The sequence below is a fragment of the Macaca mulatta genome, chromosome 10 (assembly GCF_049350105.2).
Source record: "Macaca mulatta isolate MMU2019108-1 chromosome 10, T2T-MMU8v2.0, whole genome shotgun sequence".
NCBI classification, from domain to species: domain Eukaryota; kingdom Metazoa; phylum Chordata; class Mammalia; order Primates; family Cercopithecidae; genus Macaca; species Macaca mulatta.
Genome location: NC_133415.1, coordinates 35,377,072 through 35,388,585, shown reverse-complemented (window position 1 = coordinate 35,388,585; position 11,514 = coordinate 35,377,072). Strand labels below are relative to the sequence as shown.

General features: G+C 44.5%; 2 pseudogenes; both read right to left on the bottom strand.

The window, feature by feature from the left end:
- Positions 1-8,520: 8,520 nt before the first annotated feature.
- On the bottom strand, positions 8,521-10,090 carry LOC114669787 (tubulin beta-8 chain pseudogene; annotated as a pseudogene).
- Positions 9,900-10,705, bottom strand: LOC144331489 (tubulin beta-4B chain pseudogene; annotated as a pseudogene).
- Positions 10,706-11,514: the final 809 nt, after the last annotated feature.

Genomic DNA, 11,514 nt, shown 5'->3' with positions numbered 1-11,514 from the left:
GTAACTACAATTATTATTCTCATATTACTAAGGGAAATATGTATCATACTTGGGCATTAAAAAAGCTGTGAGACATACTTTTTCAAATTATGCAAACACATAATTAAAAATTCAATTTTATGTTAAATAGTTCTACCTTTAACATTTTTAAAAGATTCCTTGAAAGCATATGTCAAAAATCTCATGTAATGCTTTCTGCTTCTTAACCAAAGTTTAGAGAAACTTAACAATCAAGCTCTTAAAATGTAGTTACATTAAATAAACTATTTAAAGCAAGAATAAGCACAAGAGCTTTAACTTCTTAAAAACTGCTTAAGCATTTCAACTGAAAAATCATTTGTCTTTCAAATACACAGGAATCTGTTTAGAAAAATTTTAACTAGAAAAAGTTGGAATTCTAAAGTGAAAAGTGCCTAAGGCCATAAAATTTTTTTACAGATTTTAATTTAGATGTCAACTGTGGGGAAAAAAACATTCTCTGAAGTTTGCTTTTATACCATCAAAGACTTATTTTTTATTACCAGCAATACAGAGTGACTCATTCATGTTGAATTTTGAAGTTGGCTAATTTTTAAGGATTTCTCAGTCACCTACCACGATTTCATCTCAGAAACCAAGATCTCAATTTCATATAGACATTTGGAATATTAAAACAGAAGGTTAAATGCTTCAAAATAATATTCATGTAGAGGCTTGCATATGTGGACCAGGAATCTCCATGTATTACAAAGTTTATGGGAACATAACAAATGTTGATACACATATTTAATTCTGAAATAAAAACTTACAACAAATAAAATTTTAACAAATCAAGAAAATTCTGTAGGTTACACATTTTATGTCTAAAAATACATGTATTAAACACTGAAGGATGGATAAAAGAAGAAATCACAAGAGAAAAAGAAAATATCTACAGACAAATTGAAAATATGAAATACTGAAAGTTAAGAGACATCAAAAACAGTAGCATAAGAGAAAAATTTATAGCCACAAATGATTATAAAAAGGATATCAAATTAAAAACTTAACTTTATACCTAACGAATTAAAACCAGAGGGAAAAGGAGGGAACTAAAAGCTAGCAAAATTAAAAAAAATGTTAAAGATAGCAGTGGAAATAAGTGAAATAGAGAATAGAAAAATATCAACAATCAACAAAACCAAGTTTGTTCTCTGAAAAAGTTCAACAAAACTGACAAACCTTTAACTAGATGGACTAAGAGAAAAAAGAATACTCAGATTACAAAACTCAAAAATCAAATGGGTACATTACTACAAATTTTTGGAGTAAAAAGGAATGTAAGAACCATAAGAAACTGTACACTTAAAAATTGAATAACCTAAATAAAATGAAAAAACTCCTAGAAACAAAAACCTACTAAGACTGAATCAGAAAAGTTGAATAAACCTATTCAGCAAGGAGATTCAGCAAGAAGACTGCATCAGTAATCAAACACCCAGCAACAAAGAAAAGCCTGGACCAGATGGCTTCACTGTTGAATTCTACCCAAAGTTTAAAACAAAATTAACACCAGTTTTTCTCAAACTTTTTCAAAGCATTGAAGAGGATGTAACATTTTCTAACTTACTCTACGAGGCCAGTATTACCCTGACACCAAGTCAGACAAAGACACCATAAGAAAACTACAGACAAACATCCCTTACAAATGCTGATGCAAAAATCCTCAACAAAATACCAGCAATTCAAATTTAGCAGTGCATTAAAAGGATTATACACTATGAATGAGTATAATTGACTCCTGAAATAAAAATCTGTTCCAACACATGAAAATCAGTATAATATCACATTAACATAAAGAAGGAAAAAACCCTCATGTGATCATTTAATCAAAGAAAAGCATTTGTCAAAATTTAACCCACATTCATGATAAAATATACTTAATAAACTATAAAAAGAAATAAAACACCTTAACTTAATGTTATATTTTAAAACACACACACACACACAGAGCTAACATTATGGTGAAAGACTGAAAGCTTTTACCCTAAGAGTAAAAACAAGGATGCCTGCTTTTACTACTTCTATTTAATATAGTACTGAATGTTCTAGTTAGTTAAAACAATAAGGCAAGTAAAATAAAAGATACTCCAATTTTTTAAAAATTAAAATTATCTGTTCGCAGATGACAATCTTATATGTTAAAAATCTTTTAGTTTCTGTGAGATAAACAGTCAGATGCAATAAATAAAAGTCAGCAATACTGCAGGATACAATATTAATACACAAAAATCAGCTGTATTTCTACAATCACAATAAACTATCTGAAGAAGAAATCAAGACATCGATATCATTTATGATAGCGTAGCATCAAAAGAATACTTAGAAACCAACTTAACCAAGGACATGAAAAACCTGTACAGGAAAAACTATAAACATTGCAGAAAAAATATTAAAGATGATACAAATAAATGAAAAGACATCATGTGTTGATGGATTGGAAGACAAAAGCTTGTCAAGATGCCATTGTTTTCTATAGTCATCCATGGATTCAATAAAATCACTATGAAAATTCCAATATTTGCAAAAATAGAAAAACCTATTCTAAAATTCAGATAAAATCTCAAAAAACTCCAAGTAGCCAAATCAATCTTAAAAACTAACAAAGTGAGAGGACTAACACCTCTTGGTTTCAAACTTACTGCAATGCTTCAGTACCCAAAACAATGTTGTATCAACATAGAGACAGACATAAAGACCAACGCAATAGAAATAAAGAACCAAAAAATGTGGTCATGATTTTTAACAAGGGAGCCAAAACTATTCAATGGGGAAAGGACAGTATTTTTTAAATGGTGTTAACAAACAAATATTTACATGGAAAACAATGAAGCTGGAAACCCTTACTTTACACCATATAAAAAACTTAATTTCAAATGGACCAAACATCTAATTGTAAGAGCTGAAACCATAAAACCCTTGGAAGAAAACATAGGAAAAAAGTTTCATAACATAGAATCTGGTAATAATTTCTAGGATATGACAGTGAAAGCACAGACAACAACAGCAACAAACAACATACATGAAAAGAACTTAAAGTGAAAAGCTTTTATGTATCTGAAGATACAATGAATAAATTAAAAATACAATTCACGGAGGGGGAGAAAATACTCACACGTTATATATTTGATAAGTAATTAATATCCAGGCTATATAAAGACCTGAGCGACAACAACAAAACACTCAAATTTAAACATGAGCAAAGGTTTTAAAATATACATTTCTTTAAAGAAGATATACAAATGACCAGTAAACACAGTATAAGGTGTGCAGCATCACTAATCATGAGAAAAATGTAAATCCAAACCACAATGCAATACCAACTGACACATATAAGTACAGCTACCATCAAAAAACCCAACACCACCAAATCAAAGCAAACAACACAGCCCCAGAAAACAGCAAATGCTGGCTGTGGAGAAGCCAGGACTCCTGCACACCGCCGGTGGAAAAGTAAGATGGCACAGCCACTGTGGACAACAGTAATCACAATAGGATCCAGTAATTCCACATCTGGGTATATACCCCAAAAAACTGAAAGCACGAATTTGCACACCCATGTTTATAGCAGCATTCACAAGAGCCAAAGGCTAGAAAAAGCCCAAAGGTCCATCTACAGATGAATTGATAAGCAAATATGATCAACATACACAATGATGTATTATTCAGCCTTGAAAAGAAATTCTAATACATGCTACAACACAAACCTTGAAAAGATTAAAACAAAAAATGCAAATATTCTATGCTTTCCACTTTTATAATGTACCTAGAGCAGTTAAATTCACAGACACAGAAAGTAGGATGTGGTTTCCAGGGGATGGGGGAAGGGAAATGGGAGCTATTGTTCCGTGGATATAGAGTTTCACTATGGGATGATAAAACAGATTTGGAAATGAATAGTGGTGATAGCTGCACAACAATGTATTTGTACTTCATGTTCTAAAAAATTCTGTTATACATATTTTACCAAAGTAAAAAAAAATTAATATTTAAAAATCTACATGTTTCTTTGAACTGTTTCTTTACATCCCTTATCCATTTTTCAATTTGGCTGTTGGTCTTTTAATATATAGGATATATATATATATATATATGTAACCCAAATCAGCATTTTGTCTGTCATGTATGTTGCAGATCTATTTCCCCAGTATGTTGACTTTTGACTTTGAGGCATTTTTCTCTCATAGAAAGTTTTAATTTTTATGGAATCAAATGCATCCGTCTTCTATTCAAAGACTTATTTATGGGCATAGTGTTTCAGTTTAGGATGATAAAGAAGTGGTAGATATGGATAAAGGAGATGGTTGTACAACACTGTGAATATACTGGATGCCGCTGAGCTGTTCGTTTAACCATGGTTAAAATGGTAAGTTTTATGTTATATGTATTTTACCACCAAAAAAGGGCCAGGCTTAGATGTTTATAGGTTAGGGGTTTGGAGTACCTGTAACATGTATTCCCCTCCAGGGCCCTAATTTATAAAACACCCACACAAGAAAAGTAGACACTGACTTCACAAATCTCCTTACAAGTCCCACAGCAGAGGCTGTCTGGGAAAGCAGAGGTGGAAAAAGTCACATAAACTTGAGGTCGATGTGAGAACTCCCGTCCCCTGCTCTGGAATCAGATGGAGGAAGGCACGCATGCAGGCCTAGCTGGAGAGATGAGCTGAGGTGGGCAGAACAGTCCTCCCACGAGCCTAGACCTTAAGTGCTCTCACGTGCTCTCAGGAATGTATCGAACCAAGAAAGCAGGCTAGGAGGGTAACACATCTACCTGTATACAGGCAGCTATGAAATGTCTGAGCTGAGCAAGTGATGCACAAGGAGACGGAAGCAGTATGACCTTTACACAGTGACCTGGCTCAAATCATTTCAGGCTCTCATTAACCAGGTGAGCCCCTCTTTCTCTCTGAGGTAGGTAAACTTGAGGGGGTAAAGTGGGATTTGGGGATAATGGAAAAGAAAGCCTGATAGCATTTCTTCTAACTCTTATAAATAAAAATTAAAACATAAATGCCCTTCCTCAGGGCCCACATGTTAGGTGAAAAAAATGTTTGTCATCTCAGTCATGTGACGTGCACTTTAGCAGAGCAGTACACACGTGGTCATTTATCCTTTCCCTCTGCATGTTTTATGCGTTTTGTTTTATAATGTACCTGATCCACTTGTCTCATCATGCTAGTTGCAAACAAGGCCACTGAATGTCACAGCAGGTGGCCAGCGTGTCTGTGAAGGGCAGAAACTGGGGCAGCCAAACAGCTGGCAGAGGCCAGCTAGCAAGTACCCGATGCCCACTCCATAGAGGACTCCACACTTGAAAGACAAGGTAAGCAAGTGTCAGGCTGCCTCACTCGTTGTCCCCCCAAATAAAAAAATAAATAAAAGTAACTCCTCCAGGGAACGTGTGTACACACCAAAGTACATGCACACAGCTACACGCAAAGAGGAAAGGCTGGGAAGCAGTCAAACCCACCTCTGAACACCAGTTACTTGTGGGGAAGGAGCAGGTGAAGCTGGTTGCCAGCATTATTCACCTTTTCCACTCATGAGCTTGCATCAGTTTTGGCAATTTCTCATAAAGGCAATTTTTACTCCCTGGTGATCACCCAGGTCCCGCAAAACTGAGCCACCAACAACCGCCTGCACCATTTCCCATGAGGCCAAATAATGGCTTCCCTCAAAGCTCAGCCCTCCCACCCACCTCCCAGTCCTGTCCCATGCAGGGGGTACTGGCCTCCTGGGGTTCAGGAATCCAGGCCAAACCCAACCCATAGATGGTTGGTGAAACCAGCATGTATCCAAGGGCCTTTCCCCAAGCTGAACCGTGTGCCCACTGCATAGATATGCCTGTGCTTGCTCCCCTAGGACAGAAGACTCCCTTTTCCTACAGTTGGAATGAGAGATGGAGCGATTTGGTGGTGTCCTCTACAGGTCGGATGTTAATATGATGTGGTGCTCTTGGAAAAGCTTGCCTGAGTTAGGCGCTTTCTTAGCATGTGGTGTGTGCTGCCCCTTCAAGCTACTGAAGTCCCAGAAGGTAAGTGCTTCTGCAACCCCCATCTACTGGTGAGCAGAGGTCAGGTGATCTGCAGCCAGCCAAGCAGCTGCTTACTGGCCAACAGGCTGGATCTCACTCGCGGAGGCCCTGCCTGGCTGCTGGGGCTGCCCTGAGGCTCGTACTGCCTCCTCCTCCTCCTCTTCCCTCCACACTCTCCCAGCTTCTATCCACAGCTGTGCTCCGGGTGGGGAACACCTATGGATGCACCAGGGTGCAATTACTCAGACTCCAGTGTGCAGAAGGGCCCCGGCTCCATGCTGTTTCCATATCCAAGCCCAAGCTCGTCTAGAGTTTCAGCAAATCCAAACCTCCCTGAATTCCCTGCAAGACCAAACTGAGCCCTACAACCCCCACTACACTGGTTAGCTGCCAGTCCCAGCCCCTGCTCCCTCATGGGCTGTCTGTACAGTTCTGAAGTTCTACAAGAATGTTGAGGTCCTAAGCCAACTCTCACCCAAAGAGGTAAACAACCCGGGGCCTCCAGGGGCAGAGAACATACCCAGACAAGTTCTGCTGCCTATAGGCTTGATGTCCTTCCCCTACAACAGGCCATGCTTGCCAGGTTGGGAGGGGGGCTCCAGAAACTTGGGAAACCTGGGCCTGAAGCTAGCATATAGAAAAGGGCCTGGAAAAGCACCACTCCTGTCCATGAAGCCCCCAGACGGAACCAGGTAACTGGGAAGTACATGGGCACCAAGCCTGACCCCCACTCAGAGCCAGGTGGGAACTGCAGCAGTGACTTGCCCCCTCCGCCACTCTGGCTGTACCCCTACAGGAGGGAGGAACATCTAATCCCACGCGTGAGTGGAGACACTAGGTGTGGGCAGGTTCCAGTGGTTGCTACAGCTGAATCTTCCCAACCAGGCCCCATGCAAGGCCATCTCAGATGGATGCACACCTGGGTTGGGCAAGGACACCCCTCAGAGTGAGAGTCACTGAGGACTGTCACTGAGGCCCCTTTTCCTGCTCTGAGAACAGGCTGGGGGAGTGTGGGGGACCTCTCCCACCTTCCAGATGCTTCCAGGAGCCACTTCTTTTGAGATGAGGCACTCTCCTGCCTGCCTGTTCCCATTTGGATGTAATAGGCCATTGCCAACATTCAGAGAACAAAAAGGGGCCTCGCCTGTCTTCCCTGACACATCTGAGGCAGGTGGGTATGCCCAAGTGGGCTAGAACCCGTACATCTGCCCACCCCCAGGCTATGCTGGCTTCATCTTATCTGTGTGATGGGGGTGGGGGGTGGGAATTACCAAGAGGTCATCACACAGGACATGGACAAGTTCTACAAGAGCCAGGTTGAAGAGCACTGGCCTGGCATGCTGCCCAGCACCCAGCTCACACACCTATCTCTTATTTGACAGCTTCCCCAAAGCAGGCTTTGAAGTCCGAGCTCCCCAAGAAGCCTGGGGAGGAGACTCTGCCCGGCTAAAGGACCTATCACCACAAGTCTCATCCTGATGATCTTGGATTATTGTTGCCCTGAAGTTCTGGAGTGGGGGACAGAGGCAGCAGACGGTGCGCATTAGCCACCTTTCCAGAGGACATCAGCCCTCCAGACTGGGGCGGGTCAGACCTCCACTCTGGTGTTTTTCTCACTGATTGCCAGTTAGGGGAAGCGGCACTTGTGAGCACCTGCCTCTCTCCCCAGGTCCTGTTCAGAAACCCCATCTGTGCCTTTGGAGAGACTGCCCCGAGCACACAGGCCCAGCAACCACCATCTACGGCCCCCAGGACCTAATCCCCTTCTACATAAGGTTCAGTGCATGTGAGCATACACTGGGCTTGATTCCTGCCCACTGGTCCCTGCCAGATGTCCCATGCCCACCTCATTAAGAGAATGAGGCCACATGGACACACCCAGGCCATCATGATGATGGAACGGCTGGGGTCCTAGTTGCCCACCCTTCATTGCTGGTTCAGAACCAACTGTCTGATCACATTCCTACCCTGGGGACATTATTGTCTACCAGGGTCACTGATCACTTTTAAAGTTCCAGAAACAGAGGGCCAGCTGGTCCCCTAGAAGTTTGGTACATGGGATAAGCCAAGCCTTGCCTTCAGGAACAGGTTTTCCACCACGTAGCTGCCCAAGGCCCAGGGCACCCCCAAGTTCATGTGAAGCCTGCCTACCATATCCACAGCCCATGCCGAGCCCTCCTGGAACCACTGGAATGCTTGTTCCTGGGCGTGTGATAAGCCCAGACAGCTTCAGCCTTGCAGGACAACTATACGCATCTGGCAGCAGTAGCCAAGAGCCTATAGAAAGAAGTTGGAGGTGAAACCAGATTCTACGAAAATACTTTATTAGGCAAAACCACATACTAAAAAACACTTTAAAATGCATCAGGAGAGGTGAAGACACAAACTAGTGTATAGTGACACATGACTGTCAGAACACACTAAAGAATCCAGTTTCCCTCCTCTACCCAGAAAAAGAAAGTTCTAGGCCACCTCCTCCTCAACACACTCAAACTCCTCCTGCTTGGCTGTGGCATCCTCCTGTTCTTGATACTGTTTGGCTAAGTAGTTCATGTTGCTGTAGGCCTCTATGAAATCTGTCTCATCCATTCCTTCGCCTGTGTACCAGTGGAGGTAGGCCCTGCGCCTGAACATGCTGTAAACTGCTCTGAGACACGCTTGAAGAGTTCCTTGATGGCCGTGTTATTCCCAATAGCAACAGTCGAAGTTTTTAGCCCCCAGAGTGGGATGTTACAGAAGGCTGTTTTAATGGTCAGCAAAGTTGCTACTATTTTTATTTTGAAAGTTGAACATTTGTTCCTTCACCTCTCTCAGGCGTATTCGACCCCTGAAAATGGCAGCTGCCATTAGGTAGCTGCCATGACAGGGGTCGCAGGCTGTCATATGCCTAGTATCAAACATCTGCTGGGTAAGCTCAGCCACGGACAGGGCTGGGTACTGCTGGCTGCCCTGGCTGGTCAGTGGGGCAAAGTTAGGAATGAAGAAATGCAGCCAGGGAAATGGGACCATGTTCAGGGCCAGCTGCTGCAGGTTAGCATTCAGCTGGGCTGGGAAGTGCAGGCACGTGGTGACCCCACTCCTGGTAGCAGATGCCAGGTGGTTCAGATCACCATAGGTGGGTGTGGGCAGTTTTAGGGTGCTATCGCAGATGTCCAGTAAGGCTTCATTATCTAAATAGAATGTCCCATGTGAGTTTTCTATGCGCTCATTAAATGAGAGTGTTGTGTTATAGGGCTCCATCACGGTGTGTGACACCTTGGGCGAGGGCAGGACGCTGAATGTGTTTATGATCTTGTCTGGATACTCCTCCCAGATCTTGCTAATAAGAAGGGTACCCATCCCAGATCAAGTCCCCCCACCCAAGGAGTGGATCAGCTGGAAACCCTGCAGGCAGTCACAGCTCTCAGCCTCCTTTCTGACAACGTCCATCACTGATTCCATCAGTTTTGCGCCTTCTGTGTAGCGCCCCTTGGCCCAGATTTTTCCGGCCCCACACTGACCTGTAAGACAGTACAGCCAGTCACTCGATGGCCAAGTATACCGTCATCAGTGGTCACCACCACAATGCAAAATGGGCCAAGCATCACATGTGAGATGAAAGCGCCATTCACCCTGGAGGTGGAGCAAATGAACCCCCCTCCCCCAGAGTCACAGCAGCTTCCCCTGTTAGAAATCAAGTCGGGAGTCAAACCTGAGACAGGCTAACAGAACCTCCTGCAGGTGGCTCCTGCCCATTTTCAGGGAAGGCAGTAGACAGGGCCCCAGCTCAGCTCCCTGCAGGGAGTTTACAGCAGTAGCTCCACACCTGGAGGAGACACCTGGGCCTTCCTCCCAAAACCCCTTTAGGAGAGGCAGATTGAGCGACTCAGAGGATAGGAGGGTGTTCAGGGGCCCTGGTTCCACAGTTCCCACAGCAATGACCTTGGGGCATTCCTAGATTTTGAGCTACCCTGGCTAAGGAGCCGCACCCCAGTCCTCACCCCCGCACCAGCTCACCAAAGATGAAGTTGTCTGGCCTGAAGATCTGCCCCAAGGGCCCCAAGCACCGAGTTCATGGGGCCCGGCTCCAGATTCACGAGCACAGCGCGGGACATGTACCAGCCACCTGTGTGGGGCGGGAAGGCATTAGCGAGGGGAGGGCCGCCATTCCCAGGAGGGCCATCGGAGGACTGGGGTCTCACCCCTGGCCTCGTTGAAGTACACGTTGATGCGCTCCAGCTGCAGGTCGCTGTCCCCGTGGTAGGTGCCAGCGGAGTCGACGGCATGTTCATCAGAGATCACCTCCCAGAACTGCAAGAGATTGGAGGGGCCAGACAGACCAGGGCTGAGTCACGGAGGCCTGGGAGCTGGAGGCACCCCAGCTCCTGTCCTAGCTCCTCTTCCACCCCCAGCCTCATCCACACCCCATCCCTAGCCTCCGTGTCCCTGGGATCCATCCCGGCCGCCTCGCCAGTCGCCCAGTTCCACCGTGTCCCCAGCAGGGAGCCCAGGGGCCGCAATGCAGGAGCACCGCCCCTCCACTGCTACTGCCAACATCTTCCCCGGCCACCAGGCAGACCCGAGCTGGGCCCTCAGAGCCCCGGATGCCAACCTTGGTGCCGAAGTTGTTCCCGCATTGCCGGATCTGCATGAGCATAATCTCCCCCATGGCCAAGGTGGGATTAGAGCAGTAGGAGAAAGGCCAGAAGGAGTAGCAGATGCACAGTGACCCAGCACGCCCTCCGCCAACCCTTACATAGCCGGGTGCCCACGTGCCTCAGCCTCGGATTGGGCTCCCAGAAGAAGCAACAGCTTTACTTCCACACAGGTGTACCCACCTGTGAATCCCTTGGAGTTGAACGTCCATTGGGGAGCTCAGGTGGGCTTGCTGTGGTCCTTTCCACGTTGGGGAAAGCTGGTCAGCTGGAGAACTTCCTCCCACGTCTTTAGTAAGACTAAATCCCTAGCTGACCTGAAACTGAATTTTCCAAAGCCTCTTGTTTCCATATTCACAGAGTGCCTTTGCAACTGTCCTAGACCGATGACATATTTTTTTGTAATTGATGAGCCTTTTCATCTATTAGGAGATCTGTGGTTAGGAAAGACCACAGATGTTAACTCGACAGGACTTAATTGTAAGTTTGACTTTGGAGCAGTTCAAACCCACAGTAAGCTATGGGTGTTAGAGATAGGCCTCTGGTTTAGCTAGTCTTCTTTAGAGTAGGATTAGCCCCTTCACCTTTCCAGAGGACTGCGGTCTCCACGCAGAGTGAAGGTCATATTGGATTCCTAAAGCTGAGCATAGGTGTTGGGATAGGCCTGCTGTGAAAGATGGGCCATTGTCACTTTGCAGGCTTTTAGATGACCCAAACTGAGGAGTTATTTCTTCTGGTAAACACTTTTCAGATGGGGTGAGGAATGCCTCGATCTAACCAGCGAAGGTATCAGTAAGCATTAGCAAACATTTGAATCTCCTGC